Below are 15521 nucleotides of genomic sequence, written 5' to 3' on the forward strand. Positions count from 1 at the left end.
TTGTGTGGCCCTGCAGATGCTGAATGGCAATTCTCTTCATAGCTAGCCAACATAGCCAATGGTGGTGAATGATGGGAGTTGCAGTCCAGCAGCATTTGAAGTGCCACAAAGTTCTCACTCCTGGTTGAAAAATCTTGTTGGTACATTAAAGACTAGTTAGTTACATGCTGCTGTTAGAGAACTCTACAGTTTTCTTCTAAATGGGCATACAAACATTAAAAGATTGACTGAAGTCCAAAACACACTGCAGAAATAATCCAGTTTGAGACCATTTTAACTGCCCTGCCTCAATACTAGAAAATCCTGGAAATTGTAGTTTATTATGACACCAGAGGTCTCTGACAGAGAAGGCTAAATGTCTCACAAAACTACAGTTCCCAGAATTCCATAGCATTGAGCCAGGGCAATTAAAGCAGTCTCAAACTGGATTATTTCCTCCTAAGTGACACACATAGGAGGAGTCTGGGATGCCTGGACATGAGTTTGGGGGCCAGGACGATTTGACAATCCCATATAATAACTGTATTAGCCTCAAATAATGTGCCACTGCTTACTCCATCCCTCTGTATTAGAGGATTTAGGATTTTATTTAAAGCCAACCTTTTTTGTTTCCAAAAGAACAATCCATGGCAACTGACAACAATCAGGTGTCAACTCTGGCTCTACTCTTGCAACATTATTAGAGGACCTATGGCTCACAGCAGGACAGACTCACTTATTTGTTCACAATCCAATGTGGTATAAGTAATCATTTCCAAGCAGTCCCTTCCTGCTTTCTACCTAGGAAAAACAGGCCAGTCACAATGCAACAATCATAAATCAGGAATTCAGTCTTTGTAGGTTGCATGGTTCCCAGTGAACAGCTATGCAATTTCTGTGTCCCTCCATCACCAAATGCACAGCACTCAGGTCCACTGCTTCCACCCATTCCATTGAAGCCAGCATGAAACAGCAGAGCCAGTCAGGGTCAATCTGGGAGGAGGAGGAATTACAATCTCCACTATTCTTCAGTGAAGCCGTACGCACTAGCAGAGGTGTTTCCCCTTGCTAAAGTCTTAGCCTCCCCATCCATATCTCCCCATATGAACCAGCCAGAGTCCTAAGATCTTCAGTAGGCTTTCTTTTGGTCGTGCCAAGATCACAAGCTCACTTGGTGAGGACACAAGAGAGCGATTTCTTGGTGGCTGCTCCCACCCTCTGCAATGCCCTTCTGTGGAAAGCTAGGTTGGCCCCCTCCCTGCTTGCAAGCCAAGATGTTTGATATATAATTCATAGGGTGGTTTTTACGGAGGAGGTGAGTTTTAGTTATGCTTTTCACTTTTGTATATTTTATATGATTTTATATTATTGTAAATGATTTAAATTGTTTTAAATTTTATTGAAATTTTAAAATATTTTTTATCTATGAGCAGTGTTGCCAACAAGCCTCGAAGATATTTCCTGGAATGTTTTACCAAAATCCAAAATCTCTGGAATTCCCCAATATTTACTGGAATATTCAGTCAAAATCCCTGGAAAAAAATTAATTAAATTCCCCAGATTCTGAGAATTCCCTGGAAATTGGCAACACTGTCTATGAGCCACCTCAGGTGCCTCCTGGGAGAAAGGTGGCATACAAATGAAATAAATAATAATAATTAGTGTGCCTCTCCCTCAGTGGTGGATTTTGGGAGGAAATCTAGGTTAATGCCAACCCACTTATCACCCCTAGTCATGTGTGCACATCTCCATGTGCGCATATATATCTATATATTGGGCACAGACATAGCCAAATGTGACACACACGGGCCTGAAAAGTTTGTGCTTGTGGTCTATATGGGCACAAACATGACATTAGAAATGGGCAATTTTAAAAAATTTAGGGGGACATTCCAGCTTCTCTGCTCATGCTGTAACCGATCATAAAGTGGTCACACTTCCAAAAGGAACCTCAGAGGAAAGGCTAGGACGCAAATAGTTGAAGAGAGAATCAAGAAGTTCAGGGTTATTTCCTGGGGCTTGAATAGGGACAAAGAGTTCTTTCTTTATTATGCAACTTACATGTTAATTGACTTACCAATGTAAGAACAGTTGTGTTATCATTATTATTGACAGCTGTTATGAAGAGCCTCCGTTAATAACATCATTATCACTGTCTGTATTTTCTGATTTTGCTTTCTTCTGAGATCACTGTTTACCATCTCTCCCCATCCCTGTTGCCACCCATACCATGTATGTATATGGCTAAAACCACAAATATGTTATTTTTCCTGGGGCAGATTCAAATTAGTATGGTTATTGTTAAAGGATTATGAAATTTTGAGTGCAAAACATCTGGAGGGCCATTTTCTATCCCAGCTTCCCATTATAAGTACACATATATTCATTCTGAAGATATTTATCACCAAACATAGTGGGCCCAGTGTATTCATGACAAATTAAACCTTTTCTTCCCAGTTAATCAGTGCCAGTAATGATTTATTTTTAATTCTCTAGGATAAAAATTGTAAAAAACAAAACAAAACATGCATCTGGTGAAAGAAGCTGAAATGCTGGTCTATCTTAGAATTGGTCCAATTCTGATGGCAGCAGACTTCGAGGGTTTCAGGTAGGATTATCTTGCTACCTTGCCTGGGAGGCCATTCACACAATGTAGATTGTAGTTTGGTGAGGGATTGGTGCTCTCTGGCTGAGAACCCTAAATATCCCTCACTAAACTGCCAATCCCAGAATTCCATGGGATGTTGCCATGCTAATTAAAGTGGAATATAACACTATATTTATGTAGTGTGACTGGGTGATTGGTTGTTTCTTGTATTAACCAGATCTAACTAACCCTGTGTAATGGCCCAAATCAGACAAGATGGGGTGGTATGATGTGATGAAGTAGGCTACTGTCCATGAAAGCTAGATTATTTGTCATTTTCTGTGAAAAACTTTTGGCTTCCTTTATTTCTCCTGCTCCTCACCACCATATAGGAATGAATGTATGTCAGGGTGACCAGATGTCCTCCTTTTCCAGGACATGTCTTATATTTCAACCTCCTGTCCAGGAGGAATTCCAACATGTCTTCAATTTTAAGCATGACTGAGAAGTCCATTGAGTAAACACCTTTTTTGCTGTTTCCCTTCAAGAAGTGAATCTACAAACAGGGGGATAGCATGCATTCTTCTAAAGTTACTTTTTCCTAGGAACAGCAGCAGACAAGACTTGCCCCCAGAGCTTCGGGGCACATTTGTTTCTCGGAGAGGAAAAGGACAACAAACATGTTAGGCAATGGGTTGCTTGAGGACACAATGCAAATGTTGAAAAGGATTTTTCTTTAATTTCAACACAATGGACAAATGAAAGGAATGCTTTAAATGTAGATTCAGTCAAGGGGATGTTTTAAGCATTTAAGCAGATAATGATCACCAATTAGCAGACACTAATCCTCTTTTGCATTAGCCTCCCAGCCTGAGGCCTGCCATCAGCAACAGAACAATACACATGCAAATCACTCCTGCATTCCCAGGCTCACACAGTATATATACACCCAACTTTTTCCAGGCAAGCGTTCTCTGAAGATGCCAGCCACAGATGTTGGAGAAACGTCAGGAAGAAACTCTTCTAGAACATGGCCACATAGCCCGAAAAAACCACAAAAACTATTTTAAGCATTAGCCTTGCTCAGAGTTCTATAACTATATAGCAAGCGAGGAAGGCATTTTAAAATAAAGATAAGTTCATCAGAAAAATAAGTTGAGTACATAATAAAATACTGCTACTTGTAATATAGTTATAAATAAACCATATGAAATGAATTTATATTAGTATTTTCAGCTTTTATTTGCTAAATAAAGTTTTTTTCTCGAGTATCCTTGCAGTATAATTTGCAGTGCCTTGTCCTCCATTGCGGTTATGATACTAGGTCACCCTGGTTTATATCCACACTGAAGTTGAAGCTTTTTTCTCTTATTTTACTCTTTATTGTTTGGAGTGGGAGAGTCTGCTCTTTTCTCTTTCCTCTGCCTCACATACCCTTTTATTCATCTAGGGTCCTCCACAGTATTAAAGCCAGATGTGTGCTTTCTGATGCCCAGCAGCAACAGTGTGCAAGAGAAGGCAGTAGGTAGGCTCCCAAAACACACAAGTTCCCTTTGCTCCCTTGCAGAAGCAGGGGGCCTCACACCCCTTCTTCTAGGAAAGCAGCAGCCTGTGGAAGGTTGTTAAGTTATTGTTATTTAAATGTAGCATGTGAAGATTTAACTGCTGGTGTTCAGTTTAAAGAAACACTCTGAGCATGCAGAGAGATAATATTGGGATAGGCCAGCTTTAGTTTTTTTCTTTCTGTTTTTAAAGGGGAAGAAAAATATAACCAGAAACATGTCAGATAATGTAGAATGAAAAAGAAAAAAGTGAAAGAGATAAAGAGAGTTTCTTTAAAAGCAAATATTGTTGGTTTTATGTTCCCTGAAATTCAATTTAATAACATTTGTAGATCACTGTTCTTTTTCATTTTTCAACAAAAACAGATTAAATAAAACCAACAAGCTAAAAATAATGAAACAGGAAAATCCATTAAAACCATTAGAAAACATGGCCAAGTGAAAATGTTAAGAACTAGGTAAATCAGTGGTACTCAAACTTTTCTTCTTTTTAATATGAATATGCATGAATTTGCACATTCATGTTTATTCATATTTTAAGAATTTATAAGGAAATAACATTGTTCAAATTAGAATAATTTTATTTACATAAATTCAATATTTAACTCAACACGTGTGTAAATTTTATACATTAAAAAGTTTGGGAGGAAGAGAAGGGATCAGAGCCTCCCAGTCTTGCTCCCCCCCCTACAACAGCTCTTGAGTCTCCACACCAAACCATTTTAGAACCACTGAGGTAAATAATCATAGAATCAAAGAATCATAGAGTTGGAAGAGACCGCAAGGGCCATCCAGTCCAACCCCCTGCTATGCAGGAACTCTCAGTGAAAGCATCCCCGACAGATAGCCATCCAGCCTCTGCTTAAAGACCTCCAAGGAAAGAGACTCCACTACACTTCGAGGGAGTTTGCTCCACAGTCGAACAGCCCTTACTGTCAGGAAGTTCTTCCTAATGTTGAGGTGGAATCTCTTTTCCTGTAGCTTGCATCCATTGCTCTGGGTCCTAGTCTCTGGAGCAGCAGAAAACAAGGCAGCTCCCTCCTCAGTATGACATCCCTTCAAGTATTTAAACAGGGCTATCATATCACCTCTTAACCTTCTCTTCTCCTGGCTAAACATCCCCAGCTCCTTAAGTTGTTCCTCATAGGACATGGTTTCTAGACCTTTCTCCATTTTAGTTGCCCTCCTTTGGACATGCTCCAGTTTTTCATGTAAGTGCCTGTGCTGACCAATAAAGCTTTTGTTGCTAGCCAAAATACCCAACACTGGAAGCTCAGCTAGTCTCCACAGCAAGATAATTCCACATGGTGGATACCACTAGCATTTTTTAACTCATTGTGCCATTACTTAGTATTGTTTCACATTTCAGAGTTATTGTTTTATCACTGTATGACAGTTTCCAGCATATTTCAAAGATAGGTATCCAATTTGCTTTTTAAAATGCTAGATGACAGGTAAGTCTTACTATATAGTGTTTACAAATATTTAAGTTACAATTCCTGCTGAAAAAAATAGAACTTAAATACATGTATTTCAGTAAAATCAACCATAATTTATCCCTCTAGGCTGCAGTGGACATTAAATGTCCTTTAAACCTACAAATACATATGTAAAAGTACATTTGTCTTTTTAAATACATCCATTCTTTTTCAGGAAAATTGGACTATGACAACAATATTATGATTGTATGATACCCTGAAGGAACAAGATCCCACCTGATATTGGAAGCTAAACAGGGACAGCCCTGGTTAGTACTTGGCTGGGAGACCACCAAGGAATACCAGATGCTCTAAGCTATATTTCAGAAGAAGGCAGTGACAAACCACCTCTGAGTATTTCTTGCCTAAGAACATGTTTCAAAATTTCATGGGATTAACAGAAGTCAGTAGGTAACTGGGAGGCACACAGACACACCCCTTTCTTCCATGGAGATCTGCTCACATATGTGGTCCTTCAGATTTATCCACATAACAATCTTGTGACATAGGTGAGATTGAGAGATAAGACTGGACCCAGGGTGTAAATTTTATTTTGAATTCCCCTTTCCATTATCTAATACTTCATCTACCACACTGCACAAGCTCTTGATAAAATTGAATTTTAGTGTTTTATGACTTTTGTGTCATGTATGTCTTTTATAAGATCCATACAGCACCAGTACTGCTGCAGTAACTCCAGAACCTCTTATTTAAATTCATTCCAGGCCTAACCCTTCTGTTAAAGGGTTTAAAGAACACAGATAGCCCACTGCAGTTCCCAAGTCCAGTGCCTTGCAAGACCTATGCTTATGACAAATCTCTCCCATTGACGCTTTTTTTTTTTTAAACTCTTGGCAAATGTTTGTTTAAACTACAGCTCTGGTTGCCATAATGCTCCAGCCAGACGTTTCTAAGAGTTGTGGTTTTTAAAAAAATGTTTTCAAACTTTAGTGAAGCACTCACATGGAACCTTTCTTGCACACATATCACTGTCCCATCTCATGATTTGTATGCACATCCAGACATCGCTAGAATATGTGTCTGAGAGAACACTAGAGGTCCTACTACCAGCAGTGGCTTCCACTGCCCCTGAGATCAGGAGACCTTACTTTTATAGTGTTTTTTTCCTTTCTACTAACTGTCCCTCCTGCCCACCTTCCAAAGTACAAGGGTTTTAGAGACTGATAGCCCTTAAGAGAGTTTGCAACATAAATCAGCACAGATCTTTCTGTCTCACAAACTAAAAGTCACAATGTTAACTGCATGGGCACGTACTCTCTCTTCTAGAGAAAGCGCTGGACAAGTAGCTCACTGTTCAGTATGTTGTTTGTTTTATGTTAACACCACTTCAGTTGGTGCCAACAAATTTCACAAGATCAGGATAATAAATACATAGAAACAGGGTAATGTGTTTCCATAAATATCCTCTAGGGTGATCTATAATTTTTACTCATTTTCCTCTTCCAGGCAATGGAGTTTAAGTCTCAGCCAGCCTCTTGTCAGATCCCTGTTCCCATGCTTGGGCCCAGTGGCATCACTCAATGATGGCTCATGGTGTCGCTCCCTCCCCCCATTGTCCCACAAAACACACATACAGAATCCTTAGTAATGTTTTTAGTACTAATGTTACTCATAAAATCATAATTCCTGTACACCACTGAATATAATGGCACTAGTTGTGACATAAACAACTAGCAAAATTAAAATTATACCTTAAACTACAGTATCATATGCTGACACCACATTACTTTCTTATCCCAAAGAGCAGCTGACTGCAGCATAATTTGTTTCCCTTCTCTGTAACTCTACTGGCAGATGGGATCAGAGAATTCTCCCTCTTTGGTCAAGCATGGAAAGAAAACTCAGGGCCCATTCCCACTTACATTTAAACCGGTTTGCAATTTGCCGTTCCCACTATGAAAGCGGATCTTTTCATTATCCCCTTGTAATCACTTCTTTTTTGGCATGATTGTCATCTCCACTAGTTTGCATCACTTCAAAATGCATGTCAATCATCTGTGCATCATCAGTGATGTAAGCAGCAGCCCAGCTTCAGACTATTTTTTTTAAAAAATTGATAGAAAATTTGATTCATTGGTTTTGCCACTATTTGTCTCACTGAACTGCTGTCAGCCCCATCACCCAGCTTACTAATTGCATGTAGTTGCAAAATCAGTGAATCAAATCTTCCATCATTTTTTAAAAAAAATCATGCATCAATAGGTCACACCACAAGCACAAAGGCAGCGCTGGGGGGGGGGGGGGGAGAGATGGTGGATATACCAAAAACTGAGGAGGGAAGGTAAATACCCTTCTGCCATTAGTCTCTCCCCTCCAGAATGATGCAATTCAGACACGTCGTTCCCACTCGTTGAACATGCTTCAGTAATGATTTTTTCAAAAGAACTGCAAAGAACTAATGTAGGAAAGAGCAGGTTTGTTTGTTTGTTTGTTTGTTTGTTTGTTTGTCTCACTTCATCATGATTGAAACCAATCACAGTAGGATTGGAACCAGTTTCAAATGGGAATGATGGTCATATAACTCAATCAGCAATTCGCTTTAAATCATACTGGGATTTGTTTTAATCATATTCGCTTTAAATCATAGGTGCATATGGAATGGAGATCACTTTGTATGCTTTGTATGCTTACCAATAAATAAGATTTACACCTGGCCCAATTCATTTTGCTTGGGTTTCAACCTGTGTTTCTACCCTGATCATGTCACATTTCCATTGCGGCTTAGATCCACTGGTTGGTCTCTCTTCCTGCTTATGTCTGTACTCTTGTTCTCTTTTGTCATCTCTTTCTGTTGTTCTTTTTTCTGCTCTCTGGTCTGGGGATTGGGGGAAAGCCCAAAAAAGGAAAGGAAAGGAAAGTGTCTTTAAGAGGGTATTGTATGGTTCTGACTGTACCATTTTTACTGCTTTGTTTTATTTTTAATCGTATGTTTTAAATTGTTTTGATATGATTGATAGTTTAATTCTATTATAAATTTGTTTGTGTTCTGTATGTGTTCAGCTTTATTTCAATTTATTGAAATAAAGTTCAAGTTAAAATTCAAGACACTTTATTTCAGCTTTATTTCCTGAACAAGAACTGCCCATAAGCCACAGGGAATATTTTATCTTCCTTCTTACCTTATGACTAAGAATTTGCCACAGGCAGTACATGCTCATAGCCAACTGGAGTATTGCATCAGAGGCAATGTTTTAAAGAATGTCATCTACAATATGAAAAGCTTTCCAAATAGGAAACTACAATTAGCAGCAAATACTGAATTATTCAGGAGGAACTGCAGATATCTAAGAGGTTTTATGAAGATATTATCCTCCCAAACCCCAGCTATAGACACAACTGACTAATATTTTGCAGGTCAGCAGGTTCTCTTGCCAACTGTGATACATGGAGAATGCTAAAAAAAAGTATCCAACTCCCCACTGAGAGCCAGTATGGTGCAGTGGTTGAGTGTTCGACTATGACACTGGAGACCAGGGTTTGATTCCCAGCTCAGTCATTGAAACCCACTGGGTGTCCTTGGGCAAGTCACACTCTTTCAGCCTTAGAGAAAGGCAATGACAAACCTTTCTGAATAAATTTTGCCAAGAAAACCCCACGGATCACCATAAGTAGGAACACAACTTGAAGGCACTCAAAAACAACAAAACTAAAAGTCCCTAGCTTAAAAAAATAAAATAAAAAAAACCGAAGTTGTGTAGATGGAACTGAAAAATGAAAAGGAATTAATCCATGCACTCTAAGAGAACATGGAGTTTGGGCACTGTAGAGGGACAGTTCCAGAGATGGAAGGAAGCAACATAGGCAGACATTTGATTGAAGAATAAACTAGTCACTGGGTGATCATTGAGAAGAAGGTAAACTGGAGCTGGAGAAGGCCAGGAATCAGGAATCATGATCAACTGGGTACAATCTATAGGCTCCAGAAGATAGACAATCTATTGATTCAGAGCCAAACTGTGCCTTTATATGACCTGCTATTTCTTAATTACTCTCGATTCCTTAAAGGAGCCCAACTCAGGTTCACATCACAGTTTTGTCATATTTTGTCATACTATAGTGATTCAAGGACTTCGTTATTGCAGAGTACCAAAGACCTTGAATAGTATGTCAGTATTACTACAAATTAATACAGTTATAAACTATTTCATCAGTGTTAATAATTTTTGGATGGCTTTTTCTCTGGCTACTTCAGGGAGATAAAATCTGGGTTCCTACTATTGTGGGTCTGCAACCGGCAGGGTCGCCCCTTTTGAGGCTCCTTTCTACTTCGAAGTGGCCAATCCCTTTGCTTGAGAGGGGGATGAATGCATTGTTTTTTGTAACTTTTAAAATGAGTTGCCTGTCAGCAAAAGAAAATCTGTCATGAAAGAGCACAAGGGGAAGATGCCAAGGGAACAGTCATTACAACAATGATGGGTGGGGGGAAATATGGTGTAGAGAGATAGTCCTATTATCATGGTAGAAGGGAAAGTCACAGGGTATTGGTTAGACATAAGCTGTCCTCCAAATAGTCTTGACAACAAGCCCCCTGGACTGAAAATGTTGCTGCAAAGTGCCAGGTTGGGGAATGGAAAAACATCCTCAGTCCAGGACCTGATCCTGGATGAGCATGCCAACCTGACTTGTATTGCAGATACCTGACTGAATGAAACTAGGGGAGGGGATCAAACTTTACCAGCTCTGTCCACCTGGGTTCTCTGTACAGCAGCAGGCAAAGCAAGGAAGTAGAGTTGCAGCAGTCTATTGGGATTTCATCTCCTTCACCAAGTGCTCTGTCCTACAGTCTGCTGGGTTTGAGAGCATTGAAGGTGGGGGCTGGTACAGAATAGGGATTCTGTCAGTGTACTGGCCTCTCTACTGCTCAACAGCCTCCTTTCCTGAGCTATCTGAGGGGTTGTTCCCACTGGGAAAAGCCTTGAATCCAGATTTGAATTATGTGCCCCTAGTTCCCATTGGAAATCGATCCCAATCCTCATTGGATCGATTCCAGTGGAAAAAACGTGGGGCAAATGCCAAAAGCCCAGGGTATTTTGGTAGCTGGTTTTTGGTGATTCTTTTGGCAAAAATCTATTCTGACACAATTCCTAACAGTGGGAACGCCAGATCAGAATCGATTTTTTTTAAAGGGGAGGGACAAATGGCAGAGGTGTGTGTGTGTCATCCATCCCCAGAGATGTTACACATATACCCAGGACATTTTCTAGATCACATTTTCTGTTCTGGTTATGATGATGGTGATCTGGATATGGAGGAACTTTCTTTAGTTCCAGTGGCATGGACCGATCACTACCTGGTGGGGTTTACACTCACTGGGACTCAAAACCGTTTGGGGAGGGCACAATTAAGATGGTCCAGCCCAGGAGATGTATACATCAGGAGAGATTCCTGACAGCTCTTGGGGAGTTTCCTGTTGTCTTGGCAGGTGATCCTGTTGAAGCCCTGACTGATTTCTGGAATAGGGAAATGGCAGTGGACACAATGGTCTAATGCTCCCTCTCTCAAAGTGAAGCCAAATAAGTCACCTGGTTCACTAGGGAGCTGGTGGTGATGAAACAAATGGGAAGAAGACTAGTGATCAGTTATATTTCTTTGCCACCATTACACCTACACAGTGTCATCCAACAGAGCTTTCTCAAGTTTTCAGGAGCTTTTAATGCTCTGGACCACAAGAAGAAAACAAAGACCACTTGACAGCCCACTGTGATGAATTCGCAACACTTTACATACAAAATTGCTCCAGTTCACTCTGACTTAGCGGCTGTTGTTCAGACAAGTCCAGTGGATCTTGGCACCTTCTTGTTCTGCTTTATTGGATACATTTCTATTTGTGCAGTCTGAGGATGTTGACACGGTCTTTGGAGAGGAGAGATCTACTTTGCTTTTTCTGGCTTCTGAGAGCAGCTGCAGGGGGACTGGCCATGTGCATAAGGGGAGTGGTGAATCTCTCACTGCAACGAAGAAAGTTTCTCTATCTAGTAATGTGATGAGGCCATTACTATATATATATATATATATATATATATATAAGCCTTCTTGGATCCCACCATTCTGAATAATTATTGGCCAGTCCCAGACATTCTATTTTGGGGCAGGTCCTAGAGTGTGTGGTGACCTCCAGGGGTTTCTGGATGAGAAGGATTATCTAGATCCATTTAAATTTTGTTTCAGGACTGGCTATGGGATAGAGACAGCTTTGGCTCCCTTGGTGGATGACCTACACAGGGGAAGTGTGTCCCTGTTGGTTCTGCTGGACCTAACAGTAGGCATGCACAGGTACAGTTTCATCTAGAAATCCCTGGAGCTGGAAGACCACCATAGTCCCCTTGAAACCTCAGGCTCACTTGGGTGTATACCTGGACTTAACTCTGAGCCTGGATGCCCAGATCTCAGCAGTGGCCAAGGTGTGCATTTGCACAACTATAACTAGTGCATTAGCATCCTGTTTGCATTATTGTAATGCACACTACGTGGTGTTGTCCTTGGAAACTGCAACAGGTCCAAAATGCTACAGTCAGAATACTAACTGGGACCATTTAGAGGGAGCATATAACTCCCTTGTTAAAAGAACTTCACAGGCCACCAGTTCATTCCTGGGAACAATTCAAAGTCCTGGTCATGACAATACAGCCCTATATCACTTAGGTCCAGATGATCTGAGGAACTATATCTCCCCCTAAGAACTTGCTAGAGATCTAAGATTTACAGGGAAGGCTTTCTCATGCCACCAATATGGTGAGGGCATGAGAGAGAGCCTTCTCAGTGGTTGCTCTCACCCTCTGGAATGCCCTTTGGAGGAAGGCTAGGCCCCCTCCCTGCTTTCATTTCTTCAGTAGACAAAGAACTTTTTGTTTAAGCATGGTTTCAATTTGTTGTTGTTTGTACCCAACTTTTCTCCCAAAACTGGGACTTAAAGCAGTTTAAAGTACAATTTAAAACATACAAAAGTGATACATTAAAATAGAATTACATTATTACAATATTAAAACAGATTGTGTAAGCAGTGGAGCTCTTAGAAGGATGTTTTAATTATCTTTTAAAAATTTTGTATGTCTTTTAAATGATTTATGCTGTTTCATGTGGTGATTTTAATTGGTTTAGTATGACAATTGTTTAATTGATTCTGTCTGGGCCACCTTTGGCCCACTGTGGAGGAAGGTGGCATACAAATGAAATAAATACAAAGAAAATGCTGCCCTGATAAGGTGTGTGCATGTGCATGCACAAGCACAATGGATGTGGCCTACTCACTAAAAGGCACTGGAAAGATTAGACCATCTCCTTGTCCACTGACTCCCTAAAATAATACTCCGATGGATGAACCTTAAGAAACTTAGGTGTGGCTCCTTGTTGAATAGCCAGATGAACCTGCCACCCCTTAAATAACCCCCTCTTGACTAAATAATGAGTCATACTTTGTACACAATAGTGGCACTGCATCAATGTTACCTAGAGAGCTGGTCAATCTAATCAAAAGCATTTGAATTAGTCATATTCTAAAAGAGCCTAATGTGCTTTCTTGAAATGAGTGGTTAAAATTGTTCTTTTGTCTTCTCAGGTAAATTTCCCTTTGCTGCTTCCCCAATAACTGCACCAAGTGTTTGGTATAAGAAAACAATGGAATATTTTACTGGCACCAACAGTAGACGAAACCAATATGACTGATACTAAAGCCTGTGGTATTGCTGCCAACTTTGCATACAATTAGTAGTTGAGTATACTAAACTGCTTTAATTATGTGTTGATGACCAGTGCAAAGACACCACTGATAGTCCATACAAGTCAGGCAAAATGACAATTATGAACTAAAAAAGGCAAATAATTTAGTAATCTGCTCTGGTACACCATATGCCCACCAATCATTTGGGCAAGCCCACATTACATCTTTTCTGTAGTAGTTTCAAATACAGCGGGCCCTTCACATGGACTAGGATTTGGTTCCAGGACCTGCCATGGATACCTAAAGCAACAGATGCTCAAATCCTATTATATATAATGGAATGGCAAAATGGTGTCCCTTATATATAAAGGGCAAAATCAAGGTTTGCGTTTTGGAATATTATTATTAATATTAATATTGTCAAGTCATGGATGGTTGAAACTGTGGTTAAAGAATCTGTGGATATAGATGGCCAACTGTACAATCCACAAAATGGCTATGTCTGACTAATGGCTGCCCAGACAACAGAAACACTGGCACCTCTGCTGGTGGCTTTCCTGAAGACCTATCGGGTATATGAGCAGGCTTAGGGAACCCTACGGTTTGCAGAAGTTTTCTTTTTTTATGGCTTAAGAGAGAGGGAAAGCCCCATGACCTTTAAACCAGCCCCATGTGAACTCAATATGCTTAGCAGGTATTGTGGAGGAGAGCTGGAATGGAGTCCTCTGAAGAAAGGGCTGTCTGTCTGGTCTTTGAAACAAGAGTACTACAGACTGTAACACATTATTGCAGCTCCTGCATCCTGTGTTATATTGTCAAAGAATCTTCACTACTCTTGCTAAAAGAGCCAACAAGGAAGCATCTGTTAGTGGACAACGGCATTGAAAACAGATGGTAAAGCTGCACTCTAGTGAGCCTGGTTCAAATTAAACTTGATCATTGATATTGTCAATTATCTCCATTACATCTATACATTCACCTAAAACCTTGAAAAAATATATTTTGTGTACTGTGGCCCCTTGGTATCTGCTAGGGGTTTGGTTCCAGATAACAAAATACATGGATGCTTAAATCCCATTAAATACAGTGGCATAGTACATGGTGTTGCTTATATAAAATGGCAAGATCATTTGCTTTTTTGGAATGTACATATATTTTATACATCTATCTATCTAATATATTTTTTGTAGATTTTCATGCTGTGGATGGTTAAATCCATGGATGAAGAATCTGTGGACATGGAGTGCTGACTGTACTATCATTTTTGTTATCTTGTTTTTTCCTGTAGTAAACAGTGTATGAGCAAATAGTGTATGAGTAAACCTTTCTAGCAAAAAGGTAGTTGGTAGTGGGAGCCTATGAAGACAGTAAGGCAGCACCAAGGAGAGCCCCACATGATCATTTTCTGATATGATCTCAACTTCTGGCTCCAGGCTACTCCTCCCAGGCTCCACCCCTTCCAATGTGGTGGGAAGATACAAAGGGATCATTTTCTGACCTGACATCCCCTTTCCTCCAAGAGCTTCTGTCATGCCTGCTGTTGGCATGAATGCATTGGCTCTTTAATAATAATAATAATAATAATAATAATAATAATAATAATAATAATACAGTTTATTTATAGCCCGCTTTTCCAAAAAATGATCAAAGTGGGGTACAGCATAAATGTAAGCAATATACAAGATAAAAACATACAATATAAAAACATCATAAAAACATCCCAGTAATAAAACACAGTAAAATTCACAAGAGTAAAACCAAAGAAACAAACTAGCTGGATAAGACCCTGGAGCTACTGGGACAGGGCAAGCTCTTCCACAGTTGGAGCCAGATCAGAGACTGCCAATGCTGTCTTTGAGACAGAGATCTTTGGGTCAAGGATGCTGAGCCTTGTTGGCTCATGGATGGGTCCATGTGTCATCTTCTGCAGTACCACTGGCTCCTTATCTTCTCAGTGTTTTGGACTCCTGGGTCATGACATCTTAATGACACAGACATGCTATGAAAAACCTTTTTCAATCTTGTAGGTGTTTTTCATGTATTCATTTTTAAAAATTAAAAAGCATTATTAGACTAATTTTGCTGATTTAATATTACAGTGGACCCTTGTTATACGCTGGGATTTGGTTCCAAGATCCCCCGTGGATAGCAAAATCCATGTATGGTCAAGTCCCATTAAATATAATAACATAGCAAAATGGTGTCCCTTATAAAAATGAAAAATCAAGGTTTGATAT

The sequence above is a fragment of the Sceloporus occidentalis genome, unplaced genomic scaffold, assembly GCF_023333645.1.
Source record: "Sceloporus occidentalis isolate IW3139 unplaced genomic scaffold, rSceOcc1.0.p SCAF_5, whole genome shotgun sequence".
In the NCBI taxonomy this organism is placed as follows: domain Eukaryota; kingdom Metazoa; phylum Chordata; class Lepidosauria; order Squamata; family Phrynosomatidae; genus Sceloporus; species Sceloporus occidentalis.